The sequence below is a fragment of the Cygnus atratus genome, chromosome 10 (genome assembly GCF_013377495.2).
Source record: "Cygnus atratus isolate AKBS03 ecotype Queensland, Australia chromosome 10, CAtr_DNAZoo_HiC_assembly, whole genome shotgun sequence".
Classification (NCBI taxonomy): domain Eukaryota; kingdom Metazoa; phylum Chordata; class Aves; order Anseriformes; family Anatidae; genus Cygnus; species Cygnus atratus.
In genome coordinates, this window is record NC_066371.1 from 19470972 (window position 1) to 19491903 (window position 20932).

Here is a 20932-nt window from a genome sequence, read left to right on the forward strand (position 1 = left end):
CAGGAGGGAACTCCACATACAGCTAAACAAGCAAATAAACCAGTAGGATGTTTAAGTAATTTGACCTCACCTTCCCCCCAGACCACCCTTCAAGTGCTGATGGACCTATCTCCAAACAACAGGCATCCAAGACCTTTGGGGAAGGCTTGTGGGGAGAAATGAAGGGATGCTGGCTGCCTAGTTGAGAAGGAAGTTGCAGCAGAAGTATATAAAGCTGCTAATAGTTCTAGCGATGGTGAATTGCAAGCATCGTGTTTGCTTTCTCATAATCCAGGAGCAGTGAGATGGAAAGGCATCCATGTAAAGCTGGGACAAGGAAATGCCTTTATTTATTTTAGCATTATTGCAATTACTCCACAAATTGGCTTTCTGTTGCAAAGGGCACAAGAACTTTGTGGTAACTGCAAGTTCGAGCCCTCAACATCTGAGAGAGAGAGGGAGCAGTGCCGGGAAGCACCCTCTCCAGGCTGTGTCCCCCTCGGCAGAGCACTTTTGCTTTCCAGGGCTGTCTCAAGCTTGCTGCTGGCAGGCGGTCAGCTGGGCTGGGAGGAGAGCAGGAAGAGCAGTGCTTCGGCTCACCCCACTGTGAGCTGGTCGTGTGTTCCTCATCAGCATGGGCTGCCTGCAAGAAGCCTCTCCTTAGCCCAGTGAGGACCATGCACAGACAGAGCAGCCTGGTGCCCTTCACAGACTCCCTGCATTTTTGTCTTCCAAATTTTGCTTTATTTACCAAAGTGCCCAGGAGGGGAGCAGGGGGGAGCAGGGGCACAGCACAGCCAAGGCAAGGCTCGGGCAGCTCCTGATACTGAAGCAGACAGCAGGGAGATACTGGTAGAAAAAGCAAACAGCAGCAAAACTTTGCCTCCCCTAGGGCTCTGACCAACACTGAGGTAGCCAGCAGTATTTAGCAAAGGTGTCAGAGTGCCAAGGTGGGAGCAAGCCCAAGGCTGGCCCATTAACAAACTTAACTATTCTTTCTAGTGGGAGAAAGAACAAGGCCTTTATGTTGTCCTCCTGCAGTGCGGCGAGTGCTTGACCAGCAGCAGACCAGTACTGGGACTGGGCACCTGGGCAGCATTCCTGCCTGGCCCTGCTCCCACACCGCAGCCCTGCAGTGACTGTGTGTCTGGTGGGGTCGTGTCCTGCCTCCCTCTGTGCTGCTGCCTCTCTTTGGGATGCTTCTGAGCTCCTCAGAGCACTGCACGTGCTGTTGGTGGGAGCTGCTTGCCACAAACCCTGTGCCCGCACGTCGCTGTAACATTGGTACAGCCGTGGGAAACGCACCCGATACTTGGGTGAGTGCTGCGGTGCTGTGGTGGGGGGCTCTGGTGCTTGCCCTGGGTGCAGGGCAATGGCAAAGCTCTGATGGCTACACTACAGCTGAGCTGAGCAGGGGCAAGAAAAGAAAACTATCGTTCGGAGCTCCTCTTATCTGAGACTATCATGCACACTCAGGAACTGTGTAATCCAGTTGCCCTGCTTTGCCAAAAGCTAAATACTTTCTAAAGTCTATTTCCTGTCTTTATAGCAACTGTCTGTCCCTTTATTTATTTGCACTGAAAGCTACTGGCATGCTAAAAATAATTTTGGGAGCAATTATTGTTGCAGATTGTATAACAATTGCAGGCTGAAGTTGGAGTGGTTGGGAAGTGAAGGATGCATCTTTGGCCAATCTCTTCTTACGAACTTCCATAATTCTTATTTTTATGGTCTGTGCTAAAGCATTTTCTGTTCCTCACAGCTGAGACGAGCTGATGGCTCGCATTGTTGTTACCTTGAAAGGGCAGTTATCACAGCTAATCCACCCTCCAAGGTTTTTCCTCAGGATAATTATTGTTTCAGTGATTCATCTTGCAGACCCTGCCCTTCCTTATTCGCACAAAATATCCTGCTCCCTGCAATATTTCTGGGTCAGGCTCGTGCCACACATGTGACTTCCTCTTGGGCATGCAGACAAGAAACGATGGATTTAAAGGTCAGCCTCTGCTGGGCTGGCCAGCCTCGGCACGCTGTGTGTCACCCCCAGGACACCGCCAGGCTGGGGAATGCGCATGGGCAGCAGGGCAGGGCCGGGCAGGGCTGCCCCGGGCCTGGCGGGACAGGGGGACGTGGCTGCTGCTGTGCTGGAAAACCTCACTACTCCTGTCTTTGGTGGAAAACATTATCACCAGCACATCCTGGCATGTAATTTGCCTCATTTGTTATCGTCTAGCATTGGCTTAATGCTTATGGTGCATTTCTCAGGTACTTGAAGAGGGTTGTGGTTTCTCAAGGAAACATAACTCATGGGGGGCAGGGGAGGGAGAATCCTGAAAGGTTTTGGCACAAATTGAGTCAGTTCTTACTGAACATGAACAACATAAACCTGTGCAGGCTCTGACATGAGTTCTGCGTGGCCCAGAGGCTGCGAGGAAGGGAATATGCCCAATGGGCAGGATTACCACTCACAAGGCCTGGGCTTGGCTGCTCCTGCTGATTTGCTGGGTGAGCTCTGTTTTCCATCCCGCTTGGGCGCAGACCACTTCGCTGGGTAGCGGGCAGGCAGCACTAACAGGAGCTGTCTGATCTCGGCTTCCTTTGTAGGGCACAGAAGCAGTGCCCAAGGGGATGGTGCCAGTAGGGCCATGCTGTGAGTAGGGCCATGCTGTGGCAGGGAGGGACGGAGTCTGCACAGTCATCACCCTCCTGCGCCATACTAGTGGTTTTCATCCTCACATTTCCTTAAAAAAAAAAAGTTAACATAAACAGTCACCAAAATGATTTGTTTTGAAAATTCCCCCACAAGCCTATGCTTACATTTACAGTTTCTCTGAATGTTTCAGAGCAATGGCTCAAAGAACTGAGGCTTTAGTAGCAGAACAGGCTCAATCTGGTACTCCTTACTTGACAGCAAAAGCTGTTAAACACTTTGAATCAGGTTTCAGTGTATCTAAACTTTTTTTTTTTTGGCACAAACAGTCCTGGAGCAGCACTTCAGAGAGCAGTTCCTGGGGCAGCAGTGCTTCTTTCAATGCCCAAACTATCAAAGCTGGGTTGTACAGCATTAAAATAAAACCATTCACCCTGTACAGGTATATCTCGTATTGATTTGTTTAGCCTTTTAAAAAAACATTGTTTATGACTACACAATGCAAATAGCCAGTAAGTGTTATGGCCAGTGAAGAACGTAGAACTGCTGGGGAGGGGGCCGGGGGGTCTCCACCCCACCTGAGGCAGCGGGCAGCTCTGTGACAGGTGGAACAGGGGTGTTGCTGAGCATCATTGAGCTGCATTGGGAGCATAAGTTTCTGCTTCTGTCTGTGGTCTCAACCAAGTATATTGAATATTTTGGTTTGAATATGCAATAAATATACACAGCTAGTGATTCTCAAACTTATTGTGCGATTAATTCTATTTTCATTAACTCTTGCATGCAAGGCCATTGTCAAGCTCGTTTCACACAAGAATGCCCGCTTCACTGGATCTCTGCAGCATCTTCATGATTTTCAGCCAGGGAAGAAGAATCATCTTTGGTGTACCCGACTTAAATATCAGATGGTGTCAGGCTGGCCACCAGCTGATTATACACACATGCTAGCAAGGCACACGGCAGCAGAGAAAATAGCATTTTGCTTGGGTACTTGCCTCATGGCAGCAGTTCTCAAAATGCTTAGTTGGAATTAACTGATCTTTGACACTCACAAAGGCTAATATTACCAGAACCTACAGATAAGTTTTATTTAGGGATGAAATGCAGCACTTTGAAAGATTTTGTGTGCAACTGTTGCAGGAGTTCAGAACACAAAACCATACTTCTTTTTTTTTTTTTAAAGCTTTGGCTATCAGCAGAGATGTGGAAACTAAACAAATCACCTCTGGAAAAATGGCATTGGTGTGTTGTGTTCTCAGAAGGCTAAAAATAGAGCTGTGCCTGGATTATCCTTTCATCATGAAGTAGCAAACTGTAGCACTCCCTTACCAGCCCTAAAAAAAAAAAAAAATTTACATACAAGATGATGACGCAAAACCTTGTCTCGTTGGCATATCTCATCAGGTCAGCAGTGGAGGTGGAGAAAGAGCATTATTTTTAGTCTTTAACCCATCTTCCCTGACCATGTACCAGATTTGAGGAAAATGTTAGCTACCTATAAATACTGCAAATGTGCTTATTGAACCTATAGCAAGATCTAAATTGCTAATCATCCTTAAGAGGGAAGCTCTCTTATACGTGCAGTCATTAAATATTACTTAGTAGTGTGCCATCTAAAGGGCATGTTATTTTTCCATGTGTACACATTAAACACTCTTGAGCTTGCGGAGAGTCAAACTTTTCAGTCCTATGTAATGACATTCTGTTTTTAACTTTTGTTTTTAACTTTTATTTTTACTGTAGGAAAAACATCTATCATGGCTTATCTATCAGGCAATGAATGTGTTTAGGGTGGAAAGTTGAGGTCTGTTGCTTGTACTGATGGCACAGTTACAGCCTGGAATGTGCAAGAGGTGAGAAAATCCATAAACTTCATTTTTGAGGGAAAATAAAAATATGTGAACTTAAGGCCCAAATCTGCCCTACCGTATTTATGCCCTCTAGTTCTTGTGTTGTTTTTTTTTGTTGTTGTTCATTAGTTTTACAAACTCCTACTCCACTTTGTAAACAACAGTTGTGCCCTACCTGCTGAAAGCTAGCCTGCTCAGTATTTCACATGCTGAACCCTTTCCAACTCAGACATAGTAAACTCTGCTTGAAACACAGATGGCGGAATTGTTGTATGGAAGTATGCAAAGGTACCAGTCATTCAGTTTTCTATGTTTTTATATAACTAAAAATTATCTTGTGCAGAAATCTCCAGCTATTTGGGTTGCTGATCACTTTTATAAAAGCCTAGTTTAAACCACTGCAGAAAAAAAAAGGCACATCAAGGATCTACAAATATTTTATTGCTTCTTGATCCGTCTGAAGATAACAAAAGGAACAAAGAAATGTGGCAATTCTAAGACAATTCACTTCTGCTATTGAAGTCTCTTTGCAACTCAGCGGTCTAGTAGTCATCTATCCACTCCACCCAATTTGTACTGAATCTAAGAGTAGCATTTGATTATTTTCTGTTGCTGATTTTGATGGAGGGAACTTTGGATTGTAGAGGGACTACGCAATGATCAACCACATACTGCTGTTCATTATCAGATTTGCTGATTAGCACTTTAGATGTTTTTGTTTTTATTTTTGGAAGTTAGTTCCTGAACACTGTCTAGGCTAGTTGCCCTCAAACTTCTAAATATTATTCGAGAGCAGATTATTTTTGACTACTGTCACAGTTGCATATAAATGCAGTCTTAAAATGCCTGGGACATCCTTCTGTGAGTCGGCATTGAAACGAATTGGCAGAGAAAGGCAGAAAACTTCGTGTACAGCTGTGCAATATGTAGGTCCAGAAATGGGTTATGGATTTCATGGGACCATGGTGCTACTCCAAAACACGAAGGAAAAGGAATGTGAGGAAGATTGGTGAAGGAATTTTGGTTTCTGTGTTTTAAGAGAAGTTGACTGGAAAACTGCATTGCCCTGACCTGAAGTACAACAATCTGCAGTCACTGAATGAGATCTGAAGTGCAAGCAATACAACGGATATTTTTACTTTAACAAGGTAATCTTTGGAAGGAACTACTTGGCTGTGTTTCAGAAATGCAGAAACACAATGGAGCGCGCTGAGTCATGGTAATCCAGGGGGGATGTAGGTCCAACCGGAGAAAATGCAAATTAGAAAACAAGTAGTGTTTGTTTGTTTTGAGTAAAATCTTCATTGCACACCTGAGGAGTAATTTTTGAAGTGTTTCTGAGAATTTCACATAGCCTAATTCACTTTGATGTGAACAAACAATACTGTAATAATTAACTGTTACTAACAGGCACCTCACTGTTCATGACCAGGGTTAGCAGAGGCGGTCAGGCTCCTCGCAGGCAGTACCACATCCGAAAGCCATCACAGCCCCAGCACAGGCTCACGACGGCTGCCTGTGGAGCACGCAGAACCTGGCAGGGGCAATCTGTGCAACAGCTTGCTGCTTTTCCACATCACCGCTTTCACGCTGCTCAGCTACTCACTCAGTAAACAAAGAGCCTTTCCTATCTGTGAGTAATTAAAAAAAAATACTAATGTTTATTAATCTCTTATTATCTAAATAACTTTGCATAGTAATGAGTTAGCTGTTCACCTCCTTACAATCACTTGTAAAAATGTACTGGGACTCAACGTGAAATCATGTGCAGAGATTAAGGGAAGGATTTCCATGCACTTGAGCTGAATCAAACATGCCTGTTCCTGTCAAAGGATAGCTTTCCAGAGTCTGTTGCTGGCAATTCATTCACGTAAAGTATGTCCGCAACAGAGCTTTACACACTTGATTGCAAATTTTTGTTGTGACAGTTAGCTGAAACTTTTTAATGGCATCCTAATGCGATTCTTCAATCAATGCGTTTGCATTCTTCATGTACTTCATGTATAATCTAGTTAATTTCACACGCTATTTATTTATTCATTACTTATTCTCATGCCTAGAGCTCCAACTGTTAAATTACCTTTTTTCCCCCGTTGTTCTGATTAGTTTTGACCTATCTCTTTCACTTCTCTATATGAATTAGCTTGAGACTATTGTATCAGCACAGCATCTCCAGTGTTACTGTCCTAAAAGTACAGAAGTGGAGATGGCCTGGAGCAGAGAACAGTAGAAACACTTTTGATCACTGCCACCACCACTGGAACAGAGAGAGATTAGTCAGATGTGTTGACTTTCCTTATTTGCTCTGCAGTGGTAGAGTTAACTGCTGGCTCTCCTATGCTATCCACAGCAGCTGCATTGAACTTGAAACACTAATGGAAAATGGAAATATATTGCATTTGCTCAAAACGTGAAGAACTGAGGAAAAACTGTTCTGTGTATTTGTTTCAGCAGCTATGCATCACCTCTTTCATTACCGTATATATTTTACAGCAATTTAGGCAGTATATGCCAGCTGATGAAGTAATAATCAGGATGATATTACATCAACCTCTAAAAAACAGTTTCACTTTTTTTTTTTTTAGGTCAAAAAAGTCAAGTGTCAGGGAAAAACTGTGCTCAGTTGGGTTTAAACATACATTTTAGTTTTATACACTGGGTCCTAACAGCATCAATCACAGCTTAAATGGGTAGACTGTTAGTCAAAAGTACCAGCTCTTTGACATTTGTACAAATTTTGTAGGAGTTGGGAAGTTCAGACTCTATCTTGCTTTCTTATCCCTCCTCTTCTCTGCAACCCACCCCCCCCCACACACACACACACACTTTAGGCAGCTTCTGCAGGAGGAACCAAACCACTTATGCACTGAAGATGCCAGATGTGAATCAGGCTTCGTGTGTGACAGCATTTCAGGATGCCAGGATCGATTTACCACTGTTTCACCTACCAGTTTGTGGGTAGCTGTTGGGACTACTGCGATGACAGATACCTCTCCAAGGACACCTTATTAAAGGGAGCAGGACGTATAAGGCAATGTATGCACGGAGTATTGAACTCCCTCACAGAACTGGGACTTGGAATTGCAGATTTGATCCTTCTCTCTGCTCTGGTTTATAATCAGCTATATAATATATAATTTTATAATAATCAGCTTAACAACATTTATACAGAAGTTCTAATGTCCAATGAGTTTTTTTTCCAGTAACATTCTCCTATTTCAGTCACCAAAAATAGTCCTTAGCAGCACTATGACTTGCAGTAGCTTTGTTTTAAGGATGCTTTAATACAACAGCCTGAAATAGAATAGTTTTTAGTTTTCCAATGCATATAAACCTTCTTCACACAGTGGTTTTAAGTATTTGAAACAAACTAGTAAGAAAAAAAATCAAATTCCAGTAACACCATACATGCAATAAGAACAAATCTGATTTGTGTTGCAACAAAACATGCATTGCTATCTGATGCTTCCAGTAATTCCTATCACAGCTCATCTTCCCAGAATGATTTCATAAAATATACAACAGCGTGTTAGATGAAATCTGCTTTCTTGACTAAATCCAGCTACCTCATCTGCTAGAGTCCTTAAAGCTTCGCAGGGGTCTGAAAGCCAAGCCAGGCACTGATGCTTCTGGAGTTGAAGAACTTTGTTTAGGAGTCTCAGCTGAATGTTCCCACTAAAATTCAGTTGAACCTGACACACTTGTCTGTTTTAATTGGTACATTTGAGACTTTCTTCCTCTTTCCTCTTTTTTTCTTGCACATATCAGGTATTTTATATAGACTGCGTTGTAAATCCAAGAGATGTTGCACTACCTGTCTGTACCTGTTGAGGAGTCCAGCCTGCTGGTTACCAAAAGAGACAGCAAGAGCAGCCTTTTGGAAGAGGGATGGTGTGGCATTTCAAATGACCACCATATTGGATTTGGCAATCCAGCAGTCTAAATATAAATTACTTGGAAATTCTGTGTGTTCCTAACATCTCTCTATATACATTTGATAGCAAGAGGTTTTTCTTTGCACCTGTTCCCTTTGGTTGGAAGGAAGCTGGACACAAAAGCACAAAGGGAAACTAATGGTTAAGAATGCAAAACCCTTTGCCAACCAGAGAAACTCCAGCAGAGAACACCTTTTGAGCTATGGTAAAACTATTGTATGTACCTATGGTGGAGCTCTATTATCTTCTGCATAGCGTAAAGCATAGAAAAGACAAACAGCAATTCTTGTGACAACATTATTTTAACCAGGTGTCTGCCACAATCCTAGATCTGAGTAAGGCAGCACAGTGGAGAGAATTTTCAATGCATAAAGCTAATAGGTTGTGAGCATGGCACCAAGTGCTCAGAGTCCCATTTAGAAACATGAATGTTTGCTAGTCCTGTTTTTTCTTACAGCAAAATCTCAGCAGGTCTCAGGTTTCATACTATCAGGAAGATTTGAAAGCACACCTTCCTGCATGGAAGGGCACAGAACAGAAATAATTCTCCTGGGATGTGGATCAGCACTGAAGCAGTATTCTATTTTCAGAGCTCTACTGGAATGTTTCCAAGACCACCATGACACAACTACTTCAATATGGGTGGTAAACATGTCTCTACTGCAAACTTTTCTGCACTGTTTGCTGTGCATTCTTTAACCACTGTTGTTTTAGTGGAAGGATTCTCTCTGCTGCCACCTCATCCTTGGACCCCTCTCTGAATATATGCATGGAAAAAAGCAAACAAACAATGTGCTTTGCTGAACAGATACCATTTACGAGGTGGAGCCTGCAGATAGTCAAGGTAAGAAATAATCTGATCGTTATATGAGTGCTAAACCACAGCATAATTACTTTCTGCTTTGAGCCTTGTCACTTAATCAAGCTGCTTCCAATTACAAGGAAGTAAATGCCTGTACCTGTCATGGGTAAGGCAGTCACTAGTGGAAAGATGGAATTGGGTTAGCACCCTTAGATAAAAAACTAATTAACCAGTATTGATATTTTTTAAATGAACTGAGCATTACTGCCTTCCTCTATGGAGACATGATCAAGGCTGCTTACAGTGTTGTGTAAGAGGGACTATACGGATATGGCAGAACAGATGCTGCAGTATCTCTCTCCAGCATCTGCTTATCACAATATATTGTGAAAGCACACAGACATTAATCCCAAAATTCAGGTACTTTTGCTTAAATAGCACTTGGGACTCTGCAAACAGAGGTTCTGCTTTTAACACTTTATGATCAAAGCCATATTTTTATTTTTAAAGTTGAGATTTAATTTCAGTCAAACTAATAAATTCAAAGCTACATCTTTCTGTTTTCCAAAGTACACTGTTAAAGAGACACAGCAGCACTGACAGCTAGTGATACCACGTTATGGTACCAGAAGGTCAGAAATCTGGACATCAAGCCTCAAACGTGCATACTACACTGAACTGAACATTAACAATTTTTTATAGCTACTGCTTTTCATCTAGGACCCACGTTGTAGTTCTCTCACAACACAGGTCTTAGAGATGTGGCAGGTACAATGGGTTTATCACCACTGCAGTTGCTAGCACTGATTAGTTAAGTCTTACAAAAATATGCCTTATACTTACCTATAAAATGTTACGTGTGCTAAAGCTCTTAAGGTATTTTTTTAATGCTAAAAGTAATTTTTCAGGGTATCTCTTTCCCCAAATCGTATCTGTTGACACCTTACCAACTGTAGTTACACAAGAAACGAGGTGGTTAAGAACAGTAGAGACCACCCTCCCGAAAGTCCAGATTTAGGAGCAGCAATTAAAACTTAAGCTCAGAAACCAGCTCCAGAGCAAGCAAGTTCCTGCATGTTCACCAGTATTGTTGTAAATAAGGATGCCCCCCTTCACCAGCAGTGAAGTCCTGTATACACCAAACCTCTTTATCAAAAATCACAGTTAATGATGGTTTTTTAGTTAACTCTAATCCCAGTTAAAACTTTTTTTTTTTAAATGTGGTCTTGACTTGATTTCAATAATATGGGTGCTACTTTCCTGTAAAATTCAGTTCTTTATTTTGGAGAAAGTAAAGTCCACTCACTATAAGAGTTGCTTAAAATGCTTTATTTTATTAAGTAAATCAAATGTGTACAAGTAAATTCATACAGAATGTTCAATACATGCATACTTAACGTCTTTATAATATCTAGGATTCTGTCTTATTGTCAGAAGTTTAAATACTGCCTGATGTGGGCCTAATATATCAATGCTGTAAAATGTTTAACACTTAAAATAGTCTCCATATCCCACAGTATAGGGTGTCTAGATGAAGACCTACCAGAACCATCATGGTACTGCAGTGTAATTACATTAAAAAAACTATCAACTACTTCTTAACATACAATCCCATAATGGCCAGGCAATCATTCACTCACTGAAAACTTCTCTCTTGTAGGACTGTGAGTAATCCATGACTGAGAGCATGTTTTATTGGGAGTGCCTGTACCTGCTGAGAAACCACCAGCTTTCAAGGGAGTAGTGAGCCGATCCTTGGAAACTTCAGTTTTTCAACTTAAAATCCACAAAGTCAAAGGAAAGTTGCCTGTCTGTAAGTACACAGTACTAGTACTTCAACTCTATGTTAAGAAGTGTGTAACACCTCCGTCCTAATTGTAAGGGAATTAGATCTCACTCTTGGAGTTTTCTTCGCAGGCTATCACAACACTAATGTTGCTAAAATGGTATCCTGAAATGCAGCATTTCCGCATACAGAATTCCAGCTAATAGTACTATGCTTGAGTTCAGTACCAACTATGCTGATACACCAGTTTCATTAAACCCCAATATGCTTAGAGGTCACTTCTCTTCACATGCCAAAGCTGCAGAGGTTAGGATGGAGCCAAAATGGTCCTGGTGTTATAATAAAGCCCTAAGAAAGGCAGCAGATTGTATAGTTACCTCCTTGTGAGCAAAATCCCTGCCCTAAAACTATGCAACCTACTACCTCTTCCTAGGAGCCCAATGCTTCCTTTTTGCAGTTCTTACTTAGCAGCTCTTTGTGAAGTCACCTTAGCTTACCAGCTGCTTTTGGCCTCCTGCATTTTTAGGCCAGGGCATGTCCTGTAAGTTTGCACTGTTCAGTAAGTGGTTAACCAGTTCACCGCTCCTGGCTTAAATACTCTTGAATGGCTCCATTTTCTCTCTTACTATGCTAGATTTTCACTCCCAAAAAGCATTTTCATGCCTTTTTTGTTGTTGCTAGAGCAAGATACTAGCTGCTCACTCTACTGCAGAAGCAGCTAGACTTGAGTACACCCACCTAAGACTTTAGGGGGAAAAAAGAACACAGTAAGCTTTAAATCTCTTTTATAAAAACATAACCACTTCAGAGAAAAATTACAATTCTGGATCTTGGGTGCCCAAACTTCATAGCTTTACACTCCCAAACAGTTCAGGGGTGAGTTTTGGCCATTCAACACTTTAATCTTTGTATTACATTGTTTAAGTCTCACTTGCTAGAAGAGCTAGAGAAAAATAAGCAGACATATTAATAAAGTATAACTGTAAGTTTTCCTTCCAACATCTACTAAACAACTGAAGTAGTGGAATTTTAATGCATTACAGGAATTGGGGTCTCAAAACAGTTTAAGTCACAGTGTACGTGCCTGAGCCACCAGAACTTTTAGATTAAACACCAAACTGTTTTAGAATAATTTCTGGTCTATGGGGTATTCCACTCCATAGCTAGTAACAGACGCATTTTCAATATCCAGTCAGCACTGTGCCACTCACCTTGGAAGAAATGTCACAGCAGTCGAATACCATTTAGGGTTTGCACCATCCACACTGACTGATACTCAGTGACAGAATTTACAGGATTAATTTCATACTTTACAACCCTAAACTTATCTGACAAAACTATTTTTGCTCACTCAATGTGGAAATGAATGACTGCAAAGGACCGCAGTTTGTTTTACTCCTCAGGGAAGGCAATAGATTGTATAGTTATCTCCTGAACAGGGTAAAATAACTACCCTACAACTATACAATCTACTACCTCACTCTGACAGAGAAGTGCGTACTTAAGATCTTTGCTGAAGTAGCTAACCATAGCCTCATTCTGAAGAGTATTAATATTTGATGCTTCATTTAGCAATGCTAAAGAACACAACTTATCAGAACATCAATCATTTGTAGTTGATTACCCAACCTTAAAGGAATCAATCTATTTTTATTTTTATTCTTTAGAGGAGAAAAAATAATATAGAATGACAACCTAGATTTTTCTAAGAATTACAGAAATCTCAATGCAATTACCTGTAGGTGCTGCAGAAACATTTCTCTCCTATAAAAAACATTCCAAGTATAGAAGTTCAGTAGAATCTCACATAGAACTTTAAAAGTGAAGTGTTTCCACTGTTGACTTTCTGCCACTTTAGGAAAGACAGTAGATTGTATAGTTATCTCCCAGTTGTGGGTATGACCCTAAAACTATACAACCTACTACCTCATCCCACAGTGCAGGCATCTTCGGAGGTGACGTCGAAAGATCGTTGCTTTAATAGAGGCAAGTTAAGCCAGCTGCAGACAGCGTTACAATGGAGAATACCGATTACAGAAAAAACATTCCTATTTCTCCCCAGTCATGCAATGAAGTTATTTTAAATGTAAATTCCTTTATTTCAAATTTTACCAACCGTTTGGTCTTAATATATTTAAACTCTAGACACTTAGCAAGCTGTAGTAGTTACAGCAACTACAGTCATCAAACCTTTCTGTTACAGGAAAAGTACTGTTAGTGTTCCACAGATGTAACCTCTCATCTGAAATTAGAAAACAATGCCTATCAGAAGCATCACACACAGACCTAAATTTCTTCTTCTTTAGAACTTTAAAGTAGTAAAATCTAGGACCGTTAATAGCTCAAAGAAAATCACGTACTTTCTAAAATAGTATTTTGTGGTTTTTCTGTTAGTCTGAAATGGCGTACAGTTCTGTGCACAGGGATTCTATTATAAACAAAACTTATCAAGGCCCATACTCTGACACTTAATTGTTAAACTGCCTTACCAAAAGGCCACTTAAATATACTCTTTTTTTACATCAGAAACAAATGCGTTTCTCTCACTGCCCCGACAGAACCTTAAAGCCAGTATCTACATTACCATAGCTCAACATGACCTTGAAGTAAAAATCTTAAAATATTGAAATAAAAATACTTGCCAGACTGATGTGTGACTTACAATCCCCTTCTTAGCAAGGACATCTTGAGAACAGAGCTGAAGAGGAAAACTGATCATTTTGTCAGTGTAATTTATAAGATTGCTGAAAGTGTTTACAGAAATGCACAGTTTTTCAAACATTAAATACATGTCGTACTAGTACTTCATCCCAATTCTAAGCTGAGGTTTTCAGACCAGTCATCAAACAAAGCCTTGATAGAACAAGAGCTCCTAATGCATGTTAATGTCCTTGCCAAAAAACACAACGCGTGATCCAATGCATTAATATACAAAGGGATGACGTTATTCCTTGAACGGAGAGAAAAAAAAGTACTTTCCAACCCCCTCAGTGCTTTACTCCAGAAACCTTTATACAAATATTGATGACAAAATTTGGTGAATCACTCTTAATATCTTGCTTGTAACTGGTTAGAAATCCCATTATTTGCTTTTGTTAACTTACATGCCTATTGGAACGTGTACTTTACCATGCACAGATGGACACAAGCAGTTGGTCTCCATGTCCAAAACAAATAAATTAGAACAGTAGCAGTGGGACAAAGTCAAATGGCTATGAAGCACTGGCACATATCACATCCTTTTTGTGAGCTCAGGCAGAGGTCCTGCTGTCAAGCAAATATTCAATGGAGTTGCTGGCAGTCCTTTCATAGTTCCTTGTTCCTACACCTAAACCTTCAACCGACAAGCAAAATTCATGTAAAGAACAAGTTCCTAAATGGGAGACACAGCCTGCTTGAGGCCTCAGTGCGGTGAGCCTAGCTACAGGGAGCATCAACTCGCTGTTCGTCACTCAGTGCTTCCATGAAGTCCAAGATCTTTAATTTCAGGTGGAACTTTAAGACGAAGCTGCTGATTTCCTACACCCAGCAAGGTATGCCAAAACCCAGAAGGTATGCCAAAAATATAAAATGTATTAAATATGCAGGACACTTGTTAGTTATCTTTTTTTAAGTGAAGCCTGAAGGACATTAAGATTACTTTATTTCACCACTTCTAGATAGAAGTTAGCTAAAAACCTAACCAACTTGAGAAGATGCATCAATTTTTTTTGTAGTTGTTTATTTCCACTGACAGTACGACTTCCCAATCAAGTTCTGTTATAAGACATTTTAAACCATTTTCTACTGCCACCATGATATTTTCTTGTTATTTGCAGCTCCTCAATCCATAAGCATTTGTCTGCTTTCAGCTTCCTGAAACAAGAGCCGTTCATCTACTAGAGGTCTGGAAGGGCTATGTGTTCCTTAAGGTCATAAATGTCCTTGAAAAAATATTTTGAATGACATCCAATTGTTAACCTGTTGTTATATATAGCAGTCTGGCTTGAGATTGATTATAAAGTGCACACAGGGCACTAGAAAAACCTCATTCTGTAACAAATATGCCTTACAAAGGATCATCACATATCCTGTCTTTTAACTATCCGAGAAAAGCACTTTTATTGACGTGACGTCACTCAGATAGGGTACCTACTATTTTTAATTTGGTTTAATGCTAGAAGGGTATAGAATTAAAAGAACCCAAGTTCTAGTCAAAATTGTCTGTTGAAAGTGTATTCACGCGAAGTCTAGCTCATTAGTGGTTTGCTTCATGTTAGTCCTGAAGTTTTGGGGTTTATAAGAAGTAAACGCACAGGTTATTTCTAACAGTTTCTAAAAACCCTATCACCTAAGTTGCGTTGTCCTTTCAAGGAATGAGAGCTGCCAGGTTACCCTGCAGGTCCGTTGTATGCCTCTTCCCTGACACGATACATCATGCTTTCCTGGCAGGCACACAAGCAGAGAAGCTTGATGTACAGCACGCTGGATAAATTATACTCCTGGCACAGCCTCTACTGACTTGGTATCATCTTAGCTTGAGGTGAATCTGTTATTGCACACAGCCCTGCTGCTGAAGTCACCGTGCTGGTGACATCATGCCCGAGCGTACAGGCAGGAGTTTCAGGGCTGGCTACCTGCACATTCTGTACTTCAGCAACAAACACTTAGACAATTAATTTTTTTAGCTTTTAAAAATACATAATTAACTCCTTTTCCCTTGCAGCAGCTGTGTCCAACGGATATTTTTCCAGTCACCGTGTGCTTGTATTTAAACATCCCCGAAGCCGTGAAAGTGAAGAAAATGACACTACTTGTGCAACTTTCCCACAGCACCGACAGGGACGACTGAGTTTGCTGCCAAACGAGCGCACTGAAGCTGCCTGCCCCAGCCAAGGGCTGAGGCCCGAGCCTGTACTCTGCTCTAACCACACGATGGAGCTCTAGCGTTTACGTTACAAGCATTAACACCAGTTCCTTGCCCCTTAACTTCATCATCTGCCCTGGAGCTACACTTCAGCTCTCACCAACTCTCGGTGAGTGCACTTCTGCCTCATTCTCCAGGCCCCCGAAGGCCCTGCCCATCCAGCTTCCCCGGTGGCTGCACCCAGACTTACACCTCACTTTTCCTGGGTCGGTTTTGCTGGGTTGGGGGCTGGGGATACAACAGTGTGAGTCACACAAACTTAACTACAAATTGCTTCCCTTCAACTGACCCTATACTGTCATCACATACTATGTCCATACATCATCGCTCTCTCCAAAAGAGTTTAAGATTACACAGTTACTGAAATTATAGTTTTAGTTAGTGTGAACTAAAATCTCCTCTTCTGTATTCACATTTGGATTGTACCTTCATTTTTATTAATACAGTGCTCATCTTGCCGGAGCCTTGCTCCTAATTTGCATCCGAGACAAGTGACAGTAGCAGAATCTAAATGGGCTCTAGCTTTCTGAAGTACACTTTTCAAGTTTTTGGTGTTTTTTCTGAACTACCTGTACATGTTTGAAACCTCTGAAACGGTCCTAAACTGTATAGGAAAAAAACTTTTGACAAATGCTTTATCTTCCAACTTGATTTTGTCCATTTCACAGCACAGGAGAAATAACCGAAAGCAGAAAGTGTTTGTAAAACTAATACTTCTTACCCTGACTATGCTTTACTGACATCTATACGAGATATAGAGATTAACAGATGCTTTGAGGCATATAATGAATGCTATAGTACATCCTTATATAAGACCATTTTGCAACTGTAAATGTGTAAACAGCTTGTTACAATAGACTTTTATTCTAATGCTTAATTTCAACTTTAAAACTCAGAAGATAAAATTAAATGTAGCAGAAAAGTCAAAGCTGTAAGTTTAAAATAAAATAAAACTATATGAAGATTGAAACCGAACAGGTGAAGGGCGTTGTTTTTTTCTTTGTGCCAAGTAAATTCACCTACAGTGAAACCAGGCACTGACCAAGAAAGTAAACATTGTTTAATCAGAACGTAAGCCTTGCCAAGCGAAGGCCAGAGGCCTTTTCAGGAGTTCTCCAAAACTTACAATTTAGTACCTTTATTTGGACACGGTAGTCAATTAAGCAGCAATACAATGGATTAAGCGTAAATAAATACCAGAATACTTGTTTGAACTGGCAAATTCTACAGAGGGGAGAAAGAATACAAGTGGTTTCAGTGCCCGCTATACTAAGATATAGATATGCTTAAACTCTAAGCATGAGCAGCATCAAAGTCAATGCAGCTGGAAAGGGAGATGTATCCACTACAGTATTTCTTTGTATTTTTCATACAGCAGCATACGATTAATGCCTGTCATCAATAACGTCTTTGACATTTCTGATTGAGACACTAGATAAAGATTTTCACAAAATCTATATTCCCCACTTATGTTTAATTGCTTTAATATAAAGCGTCCTGGTTTTAAATAATTATAACGTGAAATGTTACTGGATTGTTCCGTTTTCAATTATGTTTAATTTTCATTTATTTTTCTGATCCTACAGTTACAGAAAGAATATAAATATCCAGAAACCAGAGCTTGAAAGAAATCTGAAGTCACCGCTCATGCACGGAATGAAGCGTATCTGCAGAAAAGTAAAGTATGTGATCGTAATTAATAACTCCTGAACGTGAACAAAGAATGAACATAATGCAAATTGTAGCATCTTCTGTATGTACTCAAATTTTTACATCAGTAATATGCCATCTATATATAAGTGATCATAATTCTTTAGTTCTGGAATTAGACTATATAAACGAACGGTTCATATTCCTAATTTAATTCTTTCTATGCTAGTCAAAAATAAGTACTGTTAACGTATTTCAGTTACTTATACAAATTGCCTCTTGCTGTATCCATATACAGCAACACTTTTCAAAAAAATAATATTAGTAATCACAATGGAGAAATAGTTTACTGTTTAATAAAGACAAATAAAAAAGCAGATGTAGTGTGTCCAAATCGGTGCGTAATCAGTGCTCCAGTGCAGAAAAAAGGTTGACTACTTACTATGGCACCACCATGGCAGAGCAGAGCACCTGCATTATTTCAGTTGACAAACCAGACTAAAGAAAAGCCTCCGGAGGCTTTTAAGCTTTTATAAATACTTTGTAAGTACGTATACATGCACATTTATCTACATGAAGATGTTGAAAGTAGAGATTATTGAAAAATAAGCCAGTGAATGTCTTTATGCAAACTGACCTCATCTTTTGCAGACACGTTAATTCTGGATCCTGTTGATTGAGAGTATGTTACACGACAGAAGAATCATTGTCATGTTTCACGTTCAGCGTACGGTATTCCCTACACAGTAGTGGGGAACGCTGGCTAAAGCCTCAGTAATGTTAGGTAATACTTCACAGTAAGAAAACGATTACCCTAAAATGTCTTATTTTCATAAATCCTTTTGAATGTATGTTTGTCAGCCAGTACTTTGGCAATAGAAATATGTACGTGAGCATGCCTCAGTTTAGCTACAGCTGCTAATGCCATGTAGGTCTCAAGGCATTTCTCAATGGAAACCATCACTTCAATTCTTCCTGCTTCAAACAGGAATGTACGTTTATCAGCATAGAGACGTGTATTTATTCACTGTATTTGTCTCTTATGATTTACTACTAGTAAGTGAGCTATGCTTTTGTTCCTACAAGGCAGGTTAATTTATCAGAATGTAGACAACTGAGGGGAAAAAAGTGGAAGAAATAGAGAATTTTTTTTTAAGCACAAAAGCTTGCTGCTATCTAACTGATACTGCTTCAATTTACCAAAACAGTTAGCATCAGTTTTCTTCCAAAGAAGAGCAATTAAGGAAAAAATCCCTTTACCTACTCGGAGAGCATGTTACAGACAACTCGTTTGGCTTAAAGTTTGCACGTTAATATAAATACACAAATTCAGCAAATAATGGTGCTAATACATATAAGAATGTTTTCAGGAATGCTGTGTTATATTAATTGCTAATATAATTAGCTATTGCCTATCATAAATCGTGGGAGCCTTTTATTTAGGTATGCAATGTTTCCACTACTAAGCAACAGAGGAAGACACAGAATCCATTTATCAAAAGGAAGGTAAAAACAAGGATTCTCCTTGGTGGTGGTAGTAGCAGTAGTAGGGAAACAAAGCAAGTAATTTGATTTGTCTACATTTCCTTTTGCTAAGTCTCTAATCTGATTACACAAAATAACTTCTTAGCGTGACCCATACAAATTGATGTTGGTGAGAAGTGCAGCGGAAAAGTTGCAACCAACAATTTAGAAAAATATAAATTGCCATAGAGCAGTTTAATAAGTTCATCTTAATGAATATGGCTACTGTAGGGGAAAAAAAAAAAAGAATTACTGAATTATTTCGTAAAGCTGCCTGGACTAGAAAATTTGAGGAGTCACCCCAGGTAAGCCCCGGGGTAAGTTTAGGCTATTCACCCTGTGAACAGCACAGGTCAACTCTGACAAGGGGAGACTCACAACTATACAACTGCTTCAGTGAAGTCCCCCTGGCAGCTGGGGATGAGAATGTACTTGAAGTAGAAAAACGATGCTCTATTTATTAAATATTCCTTAAGGAAATTAAGGAAACATTATTGTTTTTAAAAGGACAAATTCACGTTTTTGCATTCTCCTCCGCCGTTAACTTTGACCCCAGCTTATCACAGAGTAACCCTGCAGGACGATGCCACCTCCATCGCGGAGGGAGCTGGCCTCCGTGATCCTTGGGGGTCCCTTCCACCGGGGGCTGTTCTACGACTTTAAGTCTTGAAGCGCGACGCCACCCGCATCTCCAAGCCAGTCTCTCCACCCCGTTTAAGGCCTGCGTTACAAGCAGAGGCCTGCGGGCACGCACCGGCACTGCCGCAGGGCGCCACAACGCGGAGCGGCGGCCCGGCTCCCCGCGGGCTGCGCTCCCCCCGCACGCGAGTTCCGCCGTGAGCGCCCCGCTCGGCCCTGGGGCGCGCTGGGCGGGCCGAGGCCGCCGTCGAGTGGCCCCGGGGCCGCCCCGCGCAGCAGCGGTTGGCGCCGCGGCCCCGTCCCGGCCGTGCCCGCTCCCCCGGGGCCTCCCCCCGCCGCCGCCTCCCGCCCGCACGCCCTTGCGAGCGGAAGTGACGTACCCCCGCGCTGACGGCATCCGCGGCCTATCGGCGGCGGGCCGCCAGCCCGGCCCGCCAGTCAGGAGCGGCGGGGGGCGGCACTTCCGGGCCTGCCGCTGGGGGCTGGGGGGGACGGGGGGGCGCGGGGCGGGGGCGGCCCGGGCCCGGTGAGCGCCGGCAGGGGCGGGCGCTCCGACAGGCGCCCCCCGCCGGGAGGCCCCGGGAGGCGCCGCGCCCCGCCCCCCGCCGGCCCGTACGGCTGGGCCGGGCCCTCCGCCGCCCGCAGCGCCCGGCGGGGCCCGCGCCCGGCCCCCCCCGCTCCTCCTCTCCCCCCCGCCCGGCCCCGCGGCGCGACGGCTGCCCCGCGGCGCCGCCCGGTACCTGCGGCAGGGTGACCCGGAGCCGCGCCGGGACCCGGATGGAGTCGCGGCCGCTCCTGCCGCCGCTCGTCGTGGGGCACCACGGGAAGGCGCGACGCGCCCCCCTCCGCCCGCACCATTGGCTGCCGGGCCGCGAGCCCCGCCCCCGGGCGCCGCCGGGCGACGCGTCCATCATCCGCCTCCCCGCGCGCTCATTGGGCAGCGCGCCGCGCGGCGCCGCCTCCGCCTGGAGGGCTGGCCTGTGATTGGGCGGGAGGAAGGAGAGGCCCGCCTCCCTCCGCCATTTATTTGAAGGGGGTCGGGGGCAGCCCTAAGATGGCGCCCCCGGCGGCACAGCGCGGGGCCGGGCCCTGAGGGCCCAGCGGCCCCAGGGACGTCCCGGCCGCTGCTGGGCCCTGGCGATGCCGGGCCGGACCGCCCCCTTCACGGAGCCCGGCCCCCGCCGCGGTGCCCGGTGTCCCGGCGGTGCTCG

The 20932-nt window shown here is 42.8% G+C and overlaps 1 long non-coding RNA gene across 2 annotated transcripts; it reads right to left on the reverse strand.

Annotated features, from left to right (window-relative positions):
• Positions 1–358: 358 nt before the first annotated feature.
• Positions 359–20586, reverse strand: LOC118253739 (uncharacterized). Of its 2 annotated transcripts, none has more exons than XR_004780514.2 (3): positions 20462–20586; positions 2449–2720; positions 359–622 (listed from the first exon to the last, which is right to left on the reverse strand). It is a non-coding gene; the product is annotated as an uncharacterized LOC118253739 (long non-coding RNA). The 2 variants fall into 2 exon arrangements; XR_004780513.2 differs by lacking the exon at positions 20462–20586 and adding an exon at positions 3853–3956.
• Between the last annotated feature and the right edge of the window lie 346 nt (positions 20587–20932).